The 24,061-nt window shown below is 44.8% G+C and overlaps 1 long non-coding RNA gene across 2 annotated transcripts; it reads left to right on the forward strand.

Moving 5' to 3' along the window:
• Positions 1 to 7,181: 7,181 nt before the first annotated feature.
• On the forward strand, positions 7,182 to 22,827 carry LOC120097858 (uncharacterized). Of its 2 annotated transcripts, XR_005495690.2 has the most exons (3): positions 7,182 to 8,106; positions 12,231 to 12,361; positions 22,354 to 22,827. It is a non-coding gene; the product is annotated as an uncharacterized LOC120097858 (long non-coding RNA). The 2 variants fall into 2 exon arrangements; XR_010059422.1 differs by lacking the exons at positions 7,182 to 8,106; positions 12,231 to 12,361 and adding an exon at positions 12,661 to 21,632.
• The last annotated feature ends 1,234 nt before the right edge of the window (positions 22,828 to 24,061 follow it).

Genomic DNA, 24,061 nt, shown 5'->3' on the forward strand with positions numbered 1-24,061 from the left:
GATACAACTTGACTAAAGGGGTTATGGCCTGTGTGCTGACGACATTCTTCTTTCCAAGGGGATCCCTGAGCTTCCCAGATCCATCTCTTGGCTTCGGTGTAATGGTAAATGTCCACTGTCGGTGTGGCTAGATTTCCAATGACCTCTGGTGTGTCTAGAGTAAGGATGTTTCTAGGAAGGTGTAACTGAGGAAGGGTGACCTTTCCTGGATGTGGGTGGTATCATCCCATAGGTCCAGGTCCTGGGTAGAATAAAAGGGAGAAAACCAGATGAGAACCAGTATTCTCTGTGTGCCTCCTGACTTAGGATGCTATAAAACTACCTATCTTACGTTCCTTCTGCCAGGCCTGTCCCACTGTCATAGACTGGAGCCCCGAACCATGAGCCAAGACAAACCTTTCCTTTCTTGTGTTGTTTCGTTGAGAGTTTTGTCATAGCCACGAGAACAGTAATCAATACAAATAGGACCGACAGACAAAGGTATGGACTCACAGCCCAAGCTGAGCTTTGAACTGGCTCTTGCCGACTGGTGGGATCTGAATTTTCATGGAGCTGGAATGAATTTGAGCATAGAAAACAAACAAACAAACAAACAAACAAACAAACAAAAACTCTTCAGTCCATGGACTGGGGGGGGGGGGTGGAAGGAGAAAGCTCACTCTCACAAGTTGTTCTCTCCCTCTCTCTCTCTCTCTGACTCCAATAATAATTTAAAAGCTTCTGCTTAGTCAGGGGTGGGGGTGGAGTGGACTCTGGCAGGCAACACTGCTGAAGCTCTAGATCATCTGCCCAGATCTTTTCTCAGCCAAACCCTCCCACATCGGCCTCTTCAGTCCTAACTACTACCAGCCAATTCAGCTAATGAGTACCAACTGCAGGGAGCCTACCCATCAGCCATGTTGTCCGTGGTGCTCTCTGCAACCTCATCGTTGTATCTGGGAGGCTTGAAAACAAAATGGCCGACTCATACAGAAGCCGAGGCAGCTGCTGCCCTCACCCCAGGCTGATCTTCAAATGGAGACTTAGCTGGGCTTTGGCTTAATTGAAAGCTACTTAGCTTCTTTGACTGTCTTTGAAACAGATGAAGACATCATGGCTCGAGGTGTGTGTTACCACATCATCTGATGGGAGAGTCGGGGGACGGACCCTTATTGTGGTAAAGGGAGAAGCCCAGAGACCTGCCGACCTGGGCATATACCTTGATACGATGGAGTAAGCTTTCCCTCGGTTCCTCGGTTCCCTAGTCTTAGTTTTGTCTCCTGAAAGTTAAGAGTTAATAATTTTATTACAAATAAAGGCCAAGCTCATTGGTTTCTTCTGCCCCCTCCTGTGAAACTGCCCAGGGCACAGACATCCAATGTGATGACATTGTTCTGTTTATTGACTAAGGTCTTTTTATTGGGCCTCACATTATTTGTGGCTGCAGAAAGATGTACAGCCCTTTATATCAAAGCAATAACATCTACAGTTTTTAAAATGATCACCTACATGAGTTAACATATTGGAAGTGGTAGAATGAGGTTCGAGAGACAACTCTGTGTGCCGATTTGTGCCTATGGAGTTCAGAGGACAACCTCCGATATCGATCCTTGGGTGCCACCCACCTTATTTAGACGGAGTCTCTCATTGGCTTAGAGTTTGCCAGTTGGGCTGGGCCCGCTGGCTAGTAAGCTCCAGGACTCCATCCACCTTTGCCTCCCCAGCGAAGGGACTACAAACATGGAACGCCACTCCTGGATTTCTTAACGTAGGTTCTGGGGCTCAGACTCAGGCCCTTGTGCTCTCGCAGCAAACACTTTGCCCACGGAGCCATCTTCTTATCCCTTGAGAGATGCCTTAACGGTACACTAAGGGAACTTCAGAATGCTCGCATCACCCCCAGCCTTCAAGTGAACGGATTGTTATTAATAATTCACTGGGTTCCATGTTAACTAAACAGCGAGAGTCAGCTGTCCGCGGTCCTTTGGGAAACGGGGCAGATATAAAGGAAGCAACCAGTGAAAACTGATCCGGCAGCTTTCACCATGGCAACATGGTTTTCTGTAGAAAACTCACATCCACCAGTTCAATACTTCAAAGCGTGTCCTTATTGCACGGAGGACATTGTTGTGTTAGTCTACATCCACATGGGCGCCCTAAAAGAAATCTCATAGCCTTCTATTTAACATTCCGATGAAGCACCAGATAATGTCCATTCATTAGGGACCTGGAGAATTTTAGTATGACCTGACCTCCATCCATTTAAGTGGGATGGGGTCACGATGAAGAAAATCAGAGAGGTTATAAGTACATTGTACAGACTGGTTCTGTGTGTCAAGTTGACGCGAGCTGGAGTTATCACAGAGAAAGGAACCTCCCTTGAGAAAATGCCTCCCTGAGATCCAGCTGTAAGGCATTTTCTCAATCAGTGATCAAGGGGGGTAGGACCCAGCCCATTGTGGGTGGTGTCATCCATGGGCTGGTAGTCCTAGGTTCTATAAGAAAGCAAGCTGAGCAAGCCAGGGGAAACAAGCCAGTAAGCAGCACCCCTCCGTGGCCTCTGCATCAGCTCCTGCTTCCTGACCTGCTTGAGTTCCAGTCCTGACTTCAGTTGGTGATAACAGCAATGTGGAAGTGTAAGCTGAATAAACCCTTTCCTCCCCAACTTGCTTTTCCTGGTCATAATGCTTTGTACAGGAATAGAAACCCTGACTTAAGACACACTGGTACTGGGAGTGAGGGTATTCCTGTGACAGCCTGAGCATGTTTTGGGAGGACTGTGGAAGGACTTTGAACTTTGGGCTCAAAGAGCCATTGGGATGTTAAGAGCTCTGGGGGGTGTTCTGTAGGAGCTTGGAAGACCATGTGGAGAACAGCACAATGATGCAGGCCTGGTTTGTGAAATTTCAGAGGGAAGATTAAAGACTCTTATCAGGGCCGCTGCTGTGGTTAACAAGATACAAAACGACTTAAATGAAACCTTTGCATTACTGGGACGATTGATGCTGGTTAGCTGGAGCTAAGAAATTAGCGGTGATTAAGAAGAGACCAGCATCACTAAAGTGAAATCTTCTGGGATTTGTTTCCTGAGAGCATAGAGAAGCTGTCTTCCAGAGGCAGCCACGGTTGTACCTCGTGCTGCAGCCAGACTTGGTAAGAGTCACCCAGGTGGTACTGGTTTTGAAGGCAGGAAGGGGTCATGAAGAGCAGTTGAGGCTGGGCACTGTGAGAGGCGAGGAGAGGCCATGCAGCCTCAGTGGCAGTTGCAGGCCCAGGACTGAAGGGGTCATGAGGCTTAGCACCATGAAAAGAGGCTATGAGAGGCTGTCTGTGAAAGCGCAGTCCAGTTGCAGCAGAAGAGAGAGTTTTGGAGATGCCAGTGCCATGAGATGACCGCCAAGAACAGCAGCAGCAGTGGAGAACAGGCAGCTGGAGCCTAGAAGACAAGGTGTGTGCTACAAAGGGCAGAGCTGGAGAAGTGACCCAAGCCCTTGGAGGAGCCTAGAAGGTCGTGAGTGGATCCCAGACACTGTAAGGTTAGTTTGATTTTGCTTTTGATTGTGACTGTGCCCTGATGTTTTTCCCTCTTGAGTTAAGAAAACATTTTAGTGGAGCCCACAGTTAAGAGACTTTGAACTGTAAGAAGTCTTTGAATTTCAAAAGAGATTGGATATTTTAAAGGGATTGAAAATTTAATATGTAAGAATCTGTAAAGACTGTGGGACTTTGAAAGTTATTTAGAGCTTGGGGATGACTAAGAAAGTAAGGGTTGAGGCTCAACAGTGATGCATTTGTGTGTCAAGTTGACAAGGAGTCAGTTGTACTGGCTGGTTTGTGTGTTAACTTGACACAAACTAGAGTTATCACAGAGAAAGGATCCTCTCTTGAGGAAATGCCTCCATGAGATCCAGTTATAAGACATTTTCTCCATTAGTAAATTGTGGGTGGTGCCATCCCTGGATTCTATAAGAAAGCAGGCTGAGCAAGCCATGTGGAGCAAGCCAGTAAGCAGCATCCCTCCATGACCTCTGCATCAGCTCCTTCCTCCAAGTTCCTACCCTGGGTGAGATCCAGTCCTGACTTCCTTTGGTGATAAACAGCAATGTGGAAGTGTGAGCTGAGTAAGCCCTTTCCTTCATGCAGGAATACAGACCTTGACTAAAAGACGTATACTAACACTTTATGCATTTAGATCTTCAGGGTTCACCCAGCAGAGGTGAGGATCACTGTTATAGTCCATAACTGTTAGAATGGTTTTTTTTATTTTTATTTTTTGAGGCTTAATTTACTTCCCATTGCTCTGATAACCCCATGACCCAAAGCACCTGGTGGACGAAAGCATTTACTTCATCTCATAGGTTGTAGTCCATTGGGATGAGAAGTCAGAACAGGGACTTGGGGGCAGGAACTGAAACAGTGGCCACTGAGGAACACTGCTTCCTAGCTTGCTTCTCCATGCCTGACGCAGCCTGTTTTGTTATACAGTCCAGATCTACCTGCCCATGGGTGGCATCAGGTACTATGGGCCTTCTCATATCAACCATTAATTAAAGAAATATCCCACATATTTACCTGCAGGCCAATCTTATGGAGATATTTTTTCAGTTGAGGCTCTCCCCTTCCAGGTGACCCAGGCTTGTGACAAACCAACAACAACAAAAGCAAAACCCTAACAAACACACCTTATTCTCCCGTTGCTCATTGAGCACAAAATATTGTCTCCATTTTAATGTCATTAGATAGCCCCATGCAAGCTACAAGTAGAAGTGTTATTAGCATTTCATGAGATATTTGCAGCTCAAAGTGACATAAATCACTTAGTAAATATAGAATGAAGGGGTTCATGCATGAGAAAAATGGCGCACATTGAATCCAGTGTGAATGTAGTTTCCAAACCTATATTTATGCGTCATGCTTTTTTTTTCCCTCAAAGAAAAGCTTGCCCAGGTCCATCTTTAAAGACTGTTTTAAACATCCTGTATCTGGATTAGAGGCTTCCTTGTACAGCAACCTGACTGTAAGGCTTTCTTCGCTGCTGGCGGAAGCCTCTGCAGCATGCTAATTTCTTTCGGTAACATTTACTTTGAGCGGGGACTGGGAGGGGGGGGTGGCAAGGACTCCGGAGAGAAGCACGTGACAGCACCAAGTGGAGGGGTCTAGCAGTTGCTCAGGTTACATGACTGCCTGGTCTCTATAAATGGAATTAGTAGAGGAAATTGTTTCTGAATGGACTTGGAGAATCATCCGTTCAGAGCCAGGTTCACCGTCAGCTTCCAGTGAAAGCTGTGTGCAAAATGGAGGGCAAGCAGAGTCTGTGTTTCCGCGCCTGCCTCTAATGATCTGAACGTGATGGAGACAGAAAAACGACCTGTAGTTACTTCTTTAAATGCTACAACACGGGGAGCCTATCTGAGTCTTGGCTATTGCCTTTGCAGTTCATGTCCTCATCACTGTTCTCAAGTGATTTCCTACCCAGCCTCGCTCTGAGGTATGCAGAGGGTGTGGTATCTTAGGTAGTGCAAAGCACAAAGTGGTTTTGAAGTCATGGGTCTGAGCTTCCAGTTTTTGGGAGCCATTTGCCAGCTATTTAATCTGAGTCTCAGTAATGTGTTCCCATCTGAAAAACAGCAACCAAGACGTTAGCCTTTTAAGGGAGTTGGGGCATGCAAGCAGGATTGTTTATGGAAAGCATCTCGGTGAAGGAATAGCTCTTGATGCTATGATGTCATTAGTTACTTTATTGTTGTGATAAGATTCCCTGAGAGAGGCATCTTAAGGGGGCAAGCTCCCATCTGTGGGAAAGTCCTGGTTGCTGCTGATGACATTGTATCCACAGTCAGAGAGTGGGGAATGCTGGGGCAGCAAACTTTATTCTGAGGTCACAAGCCTATGGAATGGGGCCACCCATTTTTAGGGTGAATCTTCTCATTTCAACTAACCTGATCAAGGAAACCTCTCAGAGGCATGGCCAAGGGCTAGGGATAATCCCTCTGGGATGTGCCTGAGGCTTGTCTCCTAGGTGATCCAAATCCTGTGAGGTCGACAGTCAACGGTCACTCTCATGGGTAGGTGCTCAACAATGCAGGCAGCATACGGTTTGCAATTTATGTCATCCTCAAAATCTTAAGTGCGGGTACCTCAGGACTTACTCCACCACATCTGAAACTTGTCGCCATCAGCACGGTTGCTGCCACCTACAATGACTGGGAAAGTGTTATGATGACCCAGCTCTCTCCTAGAGCTATCCAGAAGACTGGATTGAAACCATCATAACCCTTGAGAGGGAAGGCATGCTTTTCCTTTATTAACTCTATAATAGACCAGGTAGATCATTTTTTCTTAATTCCTCCTTCATAGGACTTAGCTGGAATTTTTGCAATGCTGTGTGGGAAATATAATTCAGAGAGAAACTAACATAGTCACCCTCAGCCAAGTTTCAGGTGCCTTTCCAGCCCTACAGAAGGGTTCCAAAGTTCTCTAGGTCCCAGGGTCTGGACTTTGATAGCTCAGAGAAAGACCATTTCCCACAATTCCACATTCAGAACTGACGCTGAGTCCTCTTTAACTGTCCCATTCTTCACACTCCCGAAGGTGACTCTTACTAGAATGAACCATCTCCACCCAGAGGAGCATGTGATGGCACAGTGAAGCAATGGCCCTAACTCTCAGAGGATGGGGAGGAGGTCCTCAGCTCACACTTGTCACAGAGTTACATGGTTCTTTCTGGTGCCTCCTCCAACCCCAGTTTCCAGGTCTTCTGAGATGACACAGAAACTTGCTGGGCCACTGGGCTGTCAAGAGGAGGCTGTTGGGTGATGGAAGTTAGGTCTGGGCCCTAAGATTCATTTTCAAGACCCACTAGTGTCTACCTGAGGTGAACAGGGATGGCTAAAGGGGCTGGGAAGAGGAGAGAGAAAAAAGAAGGGGAGTAGAAAGCAGATTTTCTTTCCACCTCTCTTCCTATTTCATTCATTCATATATATATGTATATATATATATATACACACACACACACACATACACTCACATGCATGCATATGTGCATGCATATTTAATACTGCATTCAACTGAATATATGCATTAAGTATTATAATAGAGTATGCATTCAATTAATTATAGGTAGGTACACTATATATATATATATATACATATATATATATATATATATATATATATAGTGCCCCTAAGTATATAGGTTTCATTCCATTGAAAAACCTTTTGTTGTTATTTATTTTCAACACTATTTTCTTTCTTCTTCCCCCTTTCCCATCCATCTTTCCAACAGACTCAGGGAATGAGACCTGCTGCTCTGTTCCCTCTTCGCCTCTGACTTGTTTCTCTGTTAACTGTTTAAATAGACAAAGTGGTTGGGATATATTTTATATACTTATTTGGTTTTCGAGGCCTTCCAATCACTTTGTGCAATGTTCAGTGACTTTCTACAGAAAGAGATGGCCCCACACTAGTGAGTAAACCCTGAATCTAGGGGGCTGCCAACAAGGTCACCTGACTGTGGACTGCTGAGCAGCCTCCTGTGGACCCATCCAACCTGGCAGGGGAAGGTCAAGGGGGCTCTTTGTACTAGCAGCTAGAAAAACCGGCAAACACTGGCAGGCATCTGTGGGATGGATTCCTCCAGCGTTAATACAACTTCAATTAAGAGGCTGCATTTTTATCACAAAGTCAAGCACCGCTGGGAAGGACTGTTCGTTTGGCAATGAGGAACTGAAGGTTAAGTGCTTGGAACAAATGCATGGCTTCTTTCCAAGGCAGGCTGGGGAAACAGGCCCCGTCAATGTAGTGCTGTTCTAATGTGTGCCCAAAACTACGTGATGGCTGCTGGGAGAATGTTGAGAGCTTTGCTATGGGAGTTAGGAACATTCCAGTTCCTATCCCAGGATGCATTTGCTCCCGAGGTCTCCTTAGCAACGTCAAGGGGAGATTTCAGACGTTTGGTCAGTGTTCTAAGAGAGATGTAATGAGGAAGATAAACAGTTCCTATTGATAGACATAATCAATTCTAGTTCCCAAGCCTGCACCCCATATGGAGTAGTGAGACAGTGTTTGACTCACGAAGACTATTTTGGTTGGAGTTCTACGTATACTCTAGGGCCAGGATGAAGTTAGGTAAGTTCTGGCTCCAAAGTGGAAGAGTCAAAGGCAACATGTCTTTGCAGTTCTTCCTCTTGGTGTGTAAGAGGGCTTCTCCTGACAGTGGTGAACACAAGCTTGTCTTGACTGAATTTGTCCATCCATTGACCAATGGGAATCTTAGAAATTTGAGGCTGAAATGTTTATTTCTCCAGGTGGAGGAGAATTTTGATATTTTACTTATACCTAACATTAAGTGGGTGATAATTATATGGCAACGTGTAAGCCATTTTACATGTTTTATTTGATTAATTTCCCAAAGCCCTATCATTCAAAATAACTCATTTGAAGTATTATAAAAGACTATTTTGAAAAGATATATTGAAAAACTGCACTGCATACTTTATAATACCAACCTAGGCTAATCAGTATTGAGACAGTCTATCAAAACTGCTAGATTAAAAAAAAGAGAAAAATATCCTTTTTACAGATAAAGGATGTGCAATTTATAAAGGGTATACAATTTGTTAAATTTGGCTATTATACTATTGTAAGATTTTTATAATAAATGACTATTTTATTTCAAAGAAAGGAAAATGTGAGGTATTGATTTTATATCCAGCTAAACTAATTTTCAAACAGAACTAGAACCAAATAGTAACCATATGGGAAGTATGGAAATATTGTTCATATGTTTTTCCTTGGGAATCAGCTTCAGAATGATGGTGGGATAACCAGACGGTTAACCTACAAACTGACAAGAATAGTTTGTTAACATTAAGTTTCTTGTTGTGTAATTAAAATTAGAGTTTAAAGAAGATCATTAGAAGGTAATAAAACACACATGACCAGAAAACATAAGGGGGTTATTAGGAGCAAGAAGGGGACTTATGGGTGGAGGACCAGGAGAAGGGTGAGCAGAGGGAGGTGAACAATATGTGTATCTGACAATGCCACAAGGAAATTCATTAGGTTGATGGGTTAATTAAGGAGCTAGAGTGATAGCTGGTTGGTTAAGAGTGCATGTTGTTCTTGCAGAGGATGGATTTAGTTCCCAGAATTCACAGTGGACAGCTCACAACTGCTTGCAATTTCAGCTCCAGGGAACCCAGCACCTTCTTCTGGCTTTCTTAGCACCTCCACTCATGTGTACCACCCCCATCCCACCTTCCCACAGATTCACACATACACATAATTAAAAATGAAACAAATCCTTACAAACCTAATTTAAAACAGAAAGAGGGTAATAACCACCACCAAGAGTAAGTGAGATTTAAGAGGGAGAGAGGACGGTGTATGAAGGACGCGGACTCTGAGGACTTGGGCTTTAGACAACTATCAAGACAAGAGTGAGCCTGGGAATATTTAAAAAAATATTTTCAGTAAGTGAAAAATGTTTTCAGTAATTTTAGAGAGGTTTTAAGTAATGTTTTCAGCAAGGTGGTGATAGCTTTATTTAGCCTCCCTTTCTGAGACTGTTATGCATACCGTGTGGTTAGAACAAATAATTATGGTTTACTAGTTTATTCTGTCAACTTCACTGTATTTAAGAAACAGGATTCTTGGTGCGGAAGGAAGAAGATAGTGATACACTGTAGAAAATTTTTGTTTGAAACTTAGTAACCTCAAATTTAAGTCTGTATAAATTTATATATATATATATATATATATATATATATATATGCTCTACCAATTAAAATGTCTTAAAAACAATGCCCAACCTTGTACTCAGTACCAGAACAGCTAGATGATGGTTTTAAAATAGTACTGAATTCCCCACTGAAGCGCAACAAGGTTTCTTGGAAAAAATGACTGATTTTGAGTCTGGAATAGGAGGTACACCAGACATGTCTGGTACATTTTGTCCTACCCACTATCAGATAGTAAGGAGATTTTCAAAGACAGCACTCATGTCTAAAGGATTTAGGAACCAATTTGAAGTGAGTACTTTAGATAAAATATGAAACTATTTAAGCTTCAGTGAAAATATTTTGCAAGGGATCAAGAACTGAGCACTTAAATGGACTCATTTGTAGGAGAAACTATACCACAAACTAACCAAACAGTAAATGGAGAAGGTGATTGTTAACCATGATTACCAGCTTGATGGGCTTTCGAATCACCACAGAGACAAACTTCCTGGTGCAATCGTGAGGCAGTTCCTAGACTAGGGTAGTAGAGATAAGATCTGTCCTGAAGGTGTGGCTATGAGATTTAGACCCAGACTTAACCAAAAGGAAAAATCTAAAAGAGCATAGCTTTCATCTCTCTCTGCTTCCTGATTGTGCATAGCATTCACGGCTCTCTGCTTCCGGATTGTGGACACATTGTAACCAGCTGCATCCTGTTCCTGATTGTAGACACATTGTAACCAGCTGCCTCCTGTATCAGACCCCATTTCTTCTCTGCTAGGATAGACCTTATCTCTTAGAACTGTAACTTAAACCCTTACTTTCTTAAGCTGCTTTTGTCACAGAAGTGGGACAAGTGACCAACACAAAGGATCCCCCTCTTCTAAAAAGAATTCAAAGTATATAAATAAAGGAATTACAGAGGCTCTAGAGAGATGGCCCAGCAGTTAAGAGCACTCATTCAGAGAACCCCAGTTTCCTTTCCACCATTTACTTCAGACAGCTCCCAACCTGTAACTTCAGCTCCAGGGGATGCAATGTTTTCTTCTGTCCTCCACCTGCACTCCACACATACAAGACACACAAATTGCTTTTTAAAAAAGTCTTAGAACTTAACACTGCCATTTTGAATCTAAGACTTAGTATAATGGCCATTCTGGCTAGTGTTGTGTCAACTTGACACAGCTCTAGAGTCCTCTGAGAGGAGGAATCTCAACTGATAGATAGCCTCCAGAATACCAGCTGTAGGCAGGATTGGTGTTTTCTTAATTAGCAACTGATGTGGGAGGGCCCAGCCTAGTGTGGTAGTCCCAGGTGTTCTAAGAAAGCAGACTGAGCAAGCCATAAGGAGCAAACCAGTAAGCACCACCCCTCCATGGCCTCCTCATCAGCTCCTGCCTTCAGTCTCCTGCCCTGCTTGAGATCCTGTCCTGACTTCCTTCAATGATGATCAGTGATGGGGAAGTGTAAGCCAAATAAACCCTTTCTTCCCCAACTTGCTGTTACTTGTGTTTCATCAAAGCAGTAAGATCCCTAAGACATTGGCCAAGAAGGTTACAGGAAATTTTACAACACTATTTGTCACTATTTGTTGGAATGACACACTGCAATTCACTGGAAGGATACACTATCACTGACAGTTTTATAAGTGAATCTAATCTGAGATCTTACCCACAAAGTCTAGACTGTGGGAAATATGTTACAGGTCAATGGTCAAAAAGCTTAAAGAAAGAAAAGGAGAGGGAAAGGATAGAGCCTAACACGGAGTTTGTGTTATGACATCTAAAGCACTTCCAGTTTTAAGCTGTAAAAACAGCCTTCCGGTTTCAGAGGGAATAGGCACACTTTCTTGTCTGTGTGTAAAGCAGGCAGATGGTGGAGGGGAGGAGTAGAATGATGACCAGAGTGGGGAATTTTCTACTGCTTCTACCCATAGCTTCCTGGTTAATCTCAGGCAGCACACACAGGCAGAGGGAGAAATTCCATTATTCTAGAGGGTAGCTTCTCTTCCTTCCTCCCTCCTCCTCCTCCTCCTCCTCCTCCTCCTCCTCCTCCTCCTCCTCCTTCTTCTCTCTCTCTCTCTCTTCTCTCTCTCTCTCTCTCTCTCTCTCTCTCTCTCTCTCTCTCTCTCTCTCTCTCTCTCTCTCTCTCTCTCTCTCTCTCTCGGCACCATGAAACCCTAAGTGTTCTGTGAAAGAACCAGACCCAAAGTGCCACAAGACTAAAGAGGAGAAGTGACTGCTCTGGGACTGCACAGACCATAGTTATTGGTCAGGGGTGGGGGTTGGGGGATGGGGAGTGCAGGGGAAATTCCTGTGGTGGAAGCATGGCCCAGAGAGCATCGAGACTAAGCAGGTCCTGCTATTGGACAGGAGGGCATACATATTAGTCAGGACAAAAATGGCTTCATCCAAGCCATATTGTGCCTGGTTTATCTTAAGCTAATACCAAAGACTCCGGCACATTCCACACACCAGAGTCCAGTTTTAAAGCGCCACATGCCACCCTAATGCTCTTGTCTATTTATAGGGAGCTGGGAAAGCATTCATGGCAAAGGACCAAGGTCACTCTAGGACAGTCATGGAGGTTATGACTCAAGATGGCTGCAATCACGTTCAGCTGAATCTACATACTAAGGAAGAAAAAGGCTTTTTCTTCTGGTAAGGGCACCAGAAATGAAATCGGTATCCTACTGAAGTGCAGAGTGTAACTTAGTATCTGTTTCTTTTCTCTTGCTTCTTCATGGGGGATCAGCTATGACTGATCCTGGAAAAATGAGGGCAAAATCGCGAATTCTTAGCAAGGGATCAAGAACAGAGGACTCTGGGAGATAGACAACATGGAGAACTCCTGAAGAGCCAGGAGTGAGAAGCCACCCCCCCTCCCCGGCCCCTTCCCCCACCCTCCGTATTGAGCATTCACAGACCTTGCTTGACACAGAGAACCTAAAAGTCTTTTCTGTATTAAACAGCTTCCTGTTGCTGTGACAAAATACCCGAGAGAAACAGCTAAAAAGAAACATTTCTTTTGAGTAAAGCCTATAAAGATTTTAGTCCCTAGTCATTTGCTACTATTATTCCTGGAATTATTCATGAAGAAAATCATTATGGCAGTGAGCCTGTGGTTGAGCAAAGTGGTGAATGCATCTGGGGAGGAGGAATGGAGCACGGAGAGGAGAGAGACAGGAGACAGGGCGTGTGAGGCAGAGAGGGAAAGAGTTCTGGTGAGTTTTGAGTTTTGTTTTTTGTCAGGTTGACACCAGCTAGTCATCATCCAGGAAGGGGGAACCTCATGTGAGGAACTGCCTCCATCAGATTGGCCTGTAGGCAAGTTGGTAGGGACGTTTTTCTTGACTAGTGATCAATGTGGGAGGGGCTAGGCAATCGGAAGTGACGTCACTTGGGACAGGTGGTCTTGGCTTATATAAAAAGGCTTGCTGAACCAGTGGCGGGAAGCAAGCTAGTAGCAGCGTTCTTTTGCAGTCTTTGCTGCCACTGCTGCCAGGTTCCTGCCCGCCTAGACTTCCCTCCGCGATAGACTATGTTGTGGAGCCGTAAGTGAAGTACCCTCTCCGCTCCTCACCTTGCCTTTGTTTCTAGTGGTTATCGCAGTGAGAGAAGCCCAACTAGGACACTTACTAGGTCATTATTTATGAGGTGATGCACGTAGTTGGCTTCTGCGTTTAAATCATGTAGATGGCAAGTCAGTAAACTTCCATCAACAATTCCCGTGTGGGTGCTGACTGACCTCGTGCTTCAGAGTACACAATACTCTTGCAGAGGACCCACGCTTGGCTCCCGGCGCCCACTCCAATGGTTCCTTGCTGCCACGAATTCTACCTCTAAGGGAGCCGATACCCTCTTTTGGCCTTCACAGACAGCCATCTGCGTCCACATGCACACACCTGTAAACAGTAATACATGTCATTAAAAAAAAATATCACACCTGACATTTTTTTGATGTGGCTTTTCTGTAGAATTTCTTAGGTTGAAAATGAAAATCACTAGTCCTAAGGATAGCAGCGGGGGAATTACCTCCTTAGGATCAAAAATTTCATTCTTGAGCTAGCCGTAGGTGTGTCCTGAAGAGTAATGAAGTGGAGGAGAATCACACCCGTGTGACCTGCTCACTGCAGTCTCGACGTTTGATTCAGAAAAATGGATTATTTGATTTGTCGCGCTAGGAAAAAAAAAAAGCATTATTCTGATTTTACAACTTACGCCAATGTTCCATTCCGGATTGAAAATTAAGTGTGGAAAAATTATATATGACACATATATCATGTCTGTAATATAATAATATATAGTATAAGGGAATGGTATGGTGTCTTCTAGGCAGGATGCCATCTCTTTAGCCTGAATCAACCCACAGCGCAAAGGACTTTATTGGCAGGAAAGACATCTATTTGCCAAAGCAGATCATAGAACCAGTGGAAAAGCACTTCTCCAACAAGGAGAAGACACCTGTGCAGCTTTGACTTGTGAAGGGCCAGCCTCCACAAGGCTCGGAGGACATGTCACGTGGTATGGAAATGGCCACCAAAGCTACTATCAAATCCTAAAGGACCACAGTACTAAGTGTTAATGCTGAACCTACAGACCTCTAAAAATGCCCATCTACTGCTGCTGGCCATGTAAACTGGCCTCAGCACTTTGTAAAACAGTGTGTACGTAGTTCCATTTAACAGAAGAAAATTCCGGCATTGGTTAGAATGAATGTCAGATTAATAGCTATTTCCCTGGATGATGAAGATGTTGTAGAAGGTTCTAATGCACTGTAACGTTTTGTCCCTGAAGCTGGATGACAGATACTTGAGCATGTTTGAACTCCACACACGTTTTATTCATTCCCTTGTGTGCGTGATTAAGATCACAGTGAGACCCAAACCTCTTACTGGACCAGAGCCAGCAGCATTCCTTTCCTTTAAAAATTATTGTTTGAGAGTGTAATAGTTACATCACTTTCTTCCTTCTCTTTATTACCCCTTTGATCCATCCTATATACCCCTCAACTGCTCTCATTTAAACATGCACACACACACACACATATGTTTTTTATACATGGAAATATAATCTGCTCAATCTATATAAAGTCACTTGTATGTATGTCTTCAGTGTTGACCATTTGGTATTGGGTAACCAATCTGGCATGCTCTTCCCTGAGGAAGACCGTTTCTCCCACTCTCTGTACTCCTTAGTTGCCTCTAGTTCTTTGTCTTGGCTTGAGGCCTCACCACCTTTCCCCTGATCATGTCAGTGTGTCTTTGGGCATTGTCCCTGTTCAGGTCATGTCTAGGCAGCTGTGTCCATGAGATTTCACGGCTGTAGCTTCTCTGACATATTCTAAGAGACACCGTCTAGCCACTTCCTGTTTCTCTGCCTCTCACAGTCTTTCCAGCCTCTCTTCTGCCAGTGATCCCTGAGCCTTTGGTGCAGGAGTGTACTATATGTAGATGGATCTCCTGGGGTAGGGCTTCATAGCTCTGCACCTTGATTGGTTGTGGTTTTCTAGTCTTATTTGCCTCTATTGAAAAGAGACATTTCTTTGACGAGGGATAAAGACCACACTTCTCTGTGGGTGTAAGGACACATTTAAAATGTAGTTGGAGACGGTGCTGGCATAGTAAAATGGTGGTTGTAGGCTCTCCTCAAAGATCACGGATTCACTAAGTATGAGTAGTTTGACTAGCTTTCCAGTACTAGACGTGATTAATCTTCTGTTAACTGGGCCCTACACCCACTTAGAGAGGTTTTGGTATTTGTGCCACTTCTGAATCCTTACAGGTACTGTGTCATGCTGGTCATCACTGTGGTCCACAGTTTATCATAGCTAGGTAGGACTGTTTCCTCCTTTGGAAGTTTACGTGACACCTTTGGGTGCCGTGAAAGCAGTCCTCACGGAAGAGGCTTCTGCATCAGATCCAGCTCAGATCCTCTGGGTGCTATCTTCAGCCACAGGGGTTTACTCTCACTTTTGGGGGGCTTGGGGGGAGCATCCAAGAACAATAGCTTATAATGTTTGTGCATTGTCAGCCTAGATGAGAAAATTTTATTTAAACTATGCATGTATATGAATATACAAACCTACATGTATTATAGATGTGTTTTTAGGGACACAGTTAATATGATTCTTGACTTTACTGTGATCATACCCTCCTCTTGCTTTCTATATTTATCTCCTTCCCCAATTCTTAATTAAGACTCTGATTTTTTTCTCCTTTCTCCCTTCAGATCACGTGCACTCCGCTATTCCCCCATTGCTCCTCCCCCAAGCATTTCCGAATGCATCAAGCACTTGCCTATTATTTATTGAACTTATTATGTTCCCTACACACTGGCTTCATGCCCTCCATATGTGCAGGACTTTTTGCTGTGTACGAGAAAAAGACACATAATCGCTTGAGCTTTTAAATGTCTTTGCCTCTTTCTGTTTTGCATTCGTAGTGCTGAGGAATGAATGCTGGGTAAACGCAGTGCCACTGAGCCACCCCAAGCCGGATTCTGTGAACATCTACATTTAGAAAATTCTCATCTATTCATTATGTAGTGGGTAGAGTGTGAAACGAGGAAAATACAAAACTCGTTTTGTCCTTCAAAGAATTAGAATCTTTCTCAGGATCTGAGGACACAGATAGAGGGTCCACGGAGGCCACTAAATAGATCCTCAGAACCTTAATAACAAGGGCAGTGAGTGTGGGCGCTGGGGAGGTGGCTTAGCAGGTAAAATATTTGCCAAGGAAGCAGGAAGACTGGCCTTTGTATCCCCAACACTCAGGCAAATGCTGACTTAAATGTAGCCCCTATGCACAGGAGGCAAAAGCAGGGGTCTCTGGAGCATGTTTGACTTCCACATTCACCCACATACATGCAAGCATGCGTGTGCACATGAAAAAAATGCACACTCACATGCATGTAAAAATGACATGAGAGCAAATAAAATAGGTGTGTAAATGCAGGACTGCCCAGGGAGCACACTCTCAATAAGAAGCCATGCACGGCAAGCGACATAGCAGTGTGCCTCTGTATTCAGTCAGGCACATTTGTGTATAGTGTCATTAGAGTTTTAAGTCCTCTTGTCGCAGAAGAATGCATAAACACTCAGCAAAGTACTTTCCATTGAAATTCAACAGGCACATAGGCAGTGATGGGTTTCACGGTTATATCTACTCTCAACAGGAAAATACATGCACGTCTGTACATGGCTTTCCGACGTGGAGGAGACCAGACTCCCCTGTTTTAGTTTTTACATCTCATTATGTTCTACTCTAGCACATCTCCATTCCAGTCTTGCCCTCTCACCTTGGCACGCTGACGTTCTTTTATCCCCTTCCCCTCGTTTTAGAAACAGAACAGCCCAGGATTATCGACTCAACTGTCGTGTTGAGAAGAATCGGTGGCTGGCATCCAGGAATAGGAGAAATAACACTCGTGGTTTCTGCACTCCCTTCTGGGGCTGGCTGTGGAAGCTGAGCGTAGCTATGGAACCAAAGAACTGTGATGTCTAAACTGTAACACTTTAAATCGGGGCTGTTTTAGATGAACAGGAACACATGTCATCTCGGGTCTGACCACACTGAAATTCACTGGCAAGGCCACCCAAGGGTGGTGGCAGGCCCCGAGACTAGGATGAATGAGGAAAGGGGGCCAACGTATGGGCAGTTATCTGGGGAGAGAGACAGGGGTGAGTTACCGTGACCACTGGCAGGGACAGATGCCTTGGAAAGCTCACAGCATCAGCCAGTCTCTTTGGGCCTCAGTGTTAGCCTTGGAAGGGAGTAACATGAGTGTGTGCTGGGACTTACAGCATGCCTGTTTCTTGAGGCATACGTATGTTGGTGTATATGTGTGGCTGACAGAGATACTCTCAACCAACACCCCTTGCTTCCAGCTCATGGGCTACAACTGCACTGTTTTTGTGCTGGCATTGATTTTCATAGTCAATCCATTGCCCACCTCAACGGAGTGGACTTAAAATTGATCATGCCCTCCAGGGTGTTTCCTGGTGACGTCTTCTCAGTTGATAACAGTTGATGAGGTTGCATGCCTGGGTCACAAGGACCCAGGAGAGCACTGGTTAGAAGCTATGCTTGAGGCAGGGGGACAGTCAGAGGAGAGGGAGACCTTGGGAAGGGGCCGAGAGAAGAGACAACGGTCCATGGGAAAGAGAAAGTCTCCAGGAACTCGGGACTTGCACATCTCTTTATCCCATACCGTGTCATGTCACTCTTTCAGCGTGCACACCGATTCTCTGCCATGTGTCATTCCTGTTGCTGGAGACCGCAAGGAACAAGGCAGACAACAAGCACACACAAGCTGAGACGACATCAGAGAAGGAAGCGTCCCTTATAGTTCAGTTGGAGGCTTGGTTAGTATGCATGGAACATTCACTCTGCATTGGGTGTCGCCTTTTCTCCTGTGAGTGTATCCTAGAGCTGTTGACCCCTCACCCAGAAGTGGTACACCATAAGAGAAATCAATACCCCATCTTATAGACATGGAAAAGGCACAAAAAGAGTAGTCAAGCCAATTTCTAAGTCACACCAGTAAGGGTAGGGTCAAGATTTAAACGCAGACCGCATAATTTTCCACCTTGCTCCCAGAGACAAAATATTATGTAGCTTAGTGATTCTCAACCTGTGGGTTCTGGATGACCCTTTCACGGAGGGTGCATATCATATATTGACATTGCTAATCATAACAGCAGCAAAGTTACAGTTAGGAAATAGAAACGAAATAATTTTATGGCCGTGGGGGTCACTACAACACGAGGAGCTACATTTAAGGGTCATAGTTGTAGGAAGGTTGAGAACAACTGTTGTAGCTCAGGATGACCTCGAACCTCTGGTCCGCCTGCTTGTACCTCTGGAGTACTGGGTTACAGCCTTGCACCACTACGCCCTTTGTGCAGTGGTGGTGATTGAACCCAGAGACTCACAGATGCTAGGTGAGTATGTTACTGACTGAAGTGCATGCCCAGTCACCATGCTACGCCTGATTTCATGTTCTGAACCATCATGCCACTGAAATTCACCTGACTTGAGGACAATGGGTATAAAATGCTGGAGGTTGTTGAATCTGGCTGGGGTTTGAAACCCGTGTGAAATAAGCTACCCCAGTCAGCCCTCCCTAAGGAAGAGGGGGCATCTGGGCCATAAATAATTAGAAATACTCAAGACATGAAGATCTGAAGACAGAGTTCCCCAGGGAAGATCAAAGATCCTGGGGCAGAAAGGAAGCTGATGGTTTGAGTGTAAGTGGAGTGGTTAGGAGTGTTTGATAAAGGGATCCAAACTTAATCATTTTTTATTTATCTCTGTGTGTTCTCATTTCTCCTGTGCATTCAAATGTGTGAAATGAAGAGGTTGTCATGGAGGGCAGAAGACAACCTCAGGCTTAGGTCACCTTCCATCCCGACACGGGTTTCCTTTTCCTTTGTTCCCTCGGGAGATTTTCTCATATCTAACTCCCATACCTCTGAGGAGTGCTGGGATTAGTTTTGTGCCACCGTTTACCTATCTACACGAGTTCTGAGAATTCAAACTCAGATGTGTGTGCTTGTGTGGCAAGGACGTCCTCAGCTGGGAATACAAGCAGGAAACAGAACTCTGGCTTCCTACCTGGCCCTTCTTTATTTATGTGGGGAGAATGACAGGGCCAACTTTACTATGAAATTCAGAGATCACACAGTGGCAACGAACCCGACTGTCATCATTAGCAACATGTCCACAGTTCTCACAGCTCAGCCGGCTTACCTTTCTGTGTTTGGCACACTTGTGTCACTAGTAATGAACACGCCTGTACCACCGGTTAGCACTTAATTGAGCAGGGACCTCAAAACCAACATATCACACTTGTCATTTAGAGATACGGTATTTATCTTACAAGGTGTCAATTATCCTCATTCTGTAGATAAGGGAACCGAAGGTCTCAGAGACTAAATAGTATCCCCAAGATCAACACTTCTAATGAGGGAGAAACCAATTCTAACCCAGTTTTCCTTTCTAGACCACACTCCCCTTACAAGCTGCGGACCCTGCCCACCCAGGCAGGTAGGGTGCAGTGCCTCCTCCTGATGTGAACTTATCTATACAAACACACTGCTCTAATTTCTTGTCCGAGGCCACAATAAACACAGAAACAGAAAGCAATTTAAAGAGGAAAGAGGTCCGTTTGGTTTCTCCATCCAAGGCACAGTCTAATCCTGAAGGAAGTCAGGGCAGGGATTCAAGCTGGAGCTTGAAGCAGAAACCACAGAGGAATGCTGCAAACTGGTCTACTCTGGCTCCTGACCACTAGCTTTCTTTTACAGCCTAGGACCTTGTACTTAGGCACAGTGCTGCCTGAAGTGAGCCAGGCCCTCTGGTATTAATCAATAATTAAGAAAATTCTCCGTAGATATGTCCTCATACCCATCTGATCTGGGCTAGCCCCAGCCGAAAGCCTTTCTGCTCAGATGAGGCTAGGCTGGGTCAAATTGATAATGAAAGCCAGCTAGGATAAAACACTGTGTCAAATCTCTCCTAGAAGTATGAGGTGGAGCGAGGAGAGCAAGCTGGCCGCCAGACAGTGATGAAAAAAGGAGATGTGGAGAACGTTCCTGCCCTCAGGTGTCTGAACCTTGTGGGTAAAAGCACAGCTTCTTAGTGCTCTTAAGCTGTGCAAACTTGGCCTGAGAGAATCCAGAATAAAGCTGATTGCAAACTTGGTGCGTAACCGAGAAAATAAAGACATCATTTCCTGACTGATTTGGACTAAGAAAAGATGTATTTACTTGCAGTTTATTATGCGGAGTGTGACAGGCACACATTTGTGCTTTTTATTGAATGATGACTTACTCCATACAGGAATCGGTGCAATTTGTAATGCAGATTATGTTTTTAAACAGAATTAAAGAAAAAAAAGAGGGTGCAAATACACTGATGGCTGTCACGTGACCGGCCCGGCACTTCTCAGAAAGTGGCTGGAGCGTGGGCGGTGACGACAAATATATACCCTCGATGCACAAATGTGATTTCTAAAGAATAAGATTCTGGGCAGCTTCCAATTCAGTCAGGCGGATTTAGAAGAAGAAATCCACGGCTAAGAAAAGCCAAGGAGCCGAAAATAGCAGGAATTGGAGCGGATCACTCCCATTAACTGCCGAGGCACCTCTAGACACTGCAAGAAGCAGTCTGGCTAAAACCAGGATGCGCCATGCCGGGGTCCATGATGAGGCTCTGCCAGACTCCTGGAGTCATACACTCAGGCATTACTTAGTGCGTTTAATCAGCAGAGGTGGGACGCTGGGAAAGACGGGGGAAGCGCCGCTCTGCGGCGAAGCCAATCAGAAGAGCACCTGGCTCGAGGCTTATTTTCTCAGTAATGAGTTTTGTGACCTCGGTGGCTTCAAGGCACCCAGCCAGATCTCATCCTGTGATTCATTTGTGCAATTCCTTCAGGGGGCAGACTTGGGTTTTCCACTCCAAGTGGATTTGTGAATTTACGGGCGGGTAGGATTCCGTTTTGTGGTTTTGTTGTTGTTGTTATTTTTTCTTTTCTTTTTCTTCTTCTTTTTCTCCTTTTTCTGGATCTTCAACCACCATATTAATTTCCCCTAATATAATGCACGCATAAAACAGGCTTGTTTCTTTTAGAGGAAGGTGCATCGTGCCAGCTGCTCCCCTGCCCTCCTCTAACGGTTTGGACATCAGAGTTAAGTTCGTCCTGAGATACAGCCACGGAGGGGGGTTCATTCATGCTAACTTGACTTCAGCTGCCCGTGAGTCATATTAACAGCAATGTGTGACTAAAGAGGCAGCCATGCAGAGACTGGAAAATAAGTGGAAACTCTTCTTGTTTCAAACATTTATGTGCCCTGGTGGAAGGCAGAGCTGGTCACAGCATGATTTTCAAATCACCTTACAGTTTTTTCATCATTTAAAACTGGACCCTGGTGAGTTGGCTTAACAGAAATCCTACGTATGTCCAGGGTACTATAGAAGCAACAGTTCATCCCAGATTCGACCCACGGGGGGATCTTTACCATCTGCCTGCTACAAGGCAGGTACGGGTCTTAGGAGCAAACAAGTATCATGTCCCTGTCTACTAAAGAAAGTTCAGCTTGCTAGCTGTGTCTGCTTGCCACAGACCTTGGAAGGCCTGGGAACAGTGTTGAGGGGAGGGGCAGATTGGGGTCTACACTGTAAAGCTATGCATGGGTAATTTGTGTCTTAAAGATTCAAGGCAATGGAGAAGGTTAATAGGCTTGTCAAGTGGGCGGGCTCTAGAGTCACCTAGGAAACAGGCATCTGGGCGTGCCTGTGTGGGATTATCTGGGTCAGGTTAACTGAAGCAGAAAGACTCTTAATGTGGACAGTGGTCCAGGACTGTACAAAACAAATGAGAAAGGTAAGCGCAAGTCTCTCTGGTTCCTGATTTTGGTCTAGGGTATATCTAGGGTGTCTGTGTGTGTGTGTGTGTGTGTGTGTGTGTGTGTGTGTGTGTGTGTGTGTGTGTCTTGATAATTACTTAATACAGGCAGTACCATCCCTTAGCAGGAGATGCTATGTAAGAAACCTAGCTGAGCCATATCTGTGACTCCCCTGTCATGTTGGGCGATATCCCCTGGACCTGTGAGCTGAAATCTGTTCTTCCTCCTTAACTTGTTTCTGCAGGTATTTTATTATGGCAACAAGGAACATAACCAGCACAGCATTCATCCAGCACTGTGCTCTAGAGCAGACATACAGAAAGACCGTTTATAGGCAGCCATGACGGTTTATCTTCATTGTCGACATGACTGGATTTAGAGTCACCTAGGAGATTGGTGAAGCATACTCCTGAATGTGCCCCGGAGGGTGTTTCCAGAGAGAGTTAACTGAGGCGGGAAGACCCACCCTGAATGTGGGCAGTTCTATCCCTGGGGCTGGTGCCTGGACTGAATGAAAGAAGAAATGGAGGCAGCCAGCAGAGCTGGATTTCTGTCTCTTCTTCCTACCTAGTGACTTGATGTGATGCTCTGTGCGATGAGAACATCACAGCACAATGAACTCAGTATAGCTGTGAGAAATAAACCCTCCTTTAAGCTGTCCCCGTTGGCGGCATTTGATCACAGTGAAGTAAGGACTAAATAAAGGTCATGGATTTACTGGGTTTTTCATGGGTCTCCTTTTCCATTTCCTAACAAAAAAGGCTTCCAAGTAAAAAAATCAGTGCTCAAGGGATGAGAGTGGAGGTATCTCTGATGTACCAATTGTTCCCTAAAAATGTCCTTTGTGGCCTTGGAAATTGGTATTTTGATGTGGTTATGTCCAACTGTCTTAGTGTAGGGTTTTACTGCTGTGAACAGACACCATGACCAAGGCAACTCTTACAAGGACAACATTGAATTGGGGCTGGCTTACAGGTTCAGAGGTTCAGTCCATCATCATCAAGGCAGAAACATGGTAGTAGTATCCAGGCAGGCATGGTGCAGGAGGAGCTGAGAGTTCTACATCTTCATCTGAAAACTGCTAGGAGAAGACTGGCTTCCAGGGTCTTAAAGCCCACGCCCATAGTAACACACCTATTCCAACGAGGCCACATCTCCTAATTGAGCTACTCTCTGGGCCAAGCATATATAAACCATCACAATGTCTCCGGTAAAATGGAACTTCTAGGAGAAATGAGAGGGGATTCAGTAGACTGAGAAAAGAATATCTCAACCCCTAATGGGAATCTCACCAGCTAGTCCACTAAAATTAGAACAAATAGGTGGAAGAAGGTTGAATTTCTCCTGCCCACTGTCCCTCTTCTCTACACTCCTCCCCCACCCCCTCTCTCTCTTTCTCCTCAAGCTAAGGTATTAATCTCCTCCTAGCCTTGGATGACAGAGTCTAGGTCCTTGAGCTTCCAGATTATATACCATATCTTCAGTTCCCTCTGATCTTGGGCCTTGGAACTCACCTATCCTACCAGTATTTCCCAGTTCTCCTTATTACACTCAGCAATTCTGTTATACTTTTATAATTTCATTAGCCAATCGATCATTGTCACAACCTACCTTATCTATCATCTTCCTCTTCACTCGTCCAGTCAGCTCTGCATTATCGTGAGGTTCACACCCTGGTAGGTAGACATGACATCATTATGTCTGCTTTACACATGCTTTCACCAGGGCTACCCGACTGTAGAAATACCCCAGGTTGTGAAACACTGTGAATGGACAGCGAATACAGCAAGTGTTTCCCCCATTTGATGATCATGTGAGAAGGCAAGACAACCATTGTTCCTTCTCGTATTCTCTGCTCCATTGCCTCTTTGGGGAGAATGGTTTTAGGAGGGGACTTCACTGTGCTCAATACAGAGAAGGACAGGATCTAGAACATGCACCCCAAGTGAACC

The sequence above is a fragment of the Rattus norvegicus genome, chromosome 17 (assembly GCF_036323735.1).
Source record: "Rattus norvegicus strain BN/NHsdMcwi chromosome 17, GRCr8, whole genome shotgun sequence".
Lineage (NCBI taxonomy): Eukaryota > Metazoa > Chordata > Mammalia > Rodentia > Muridae > Rattus > Rattus norvegicus.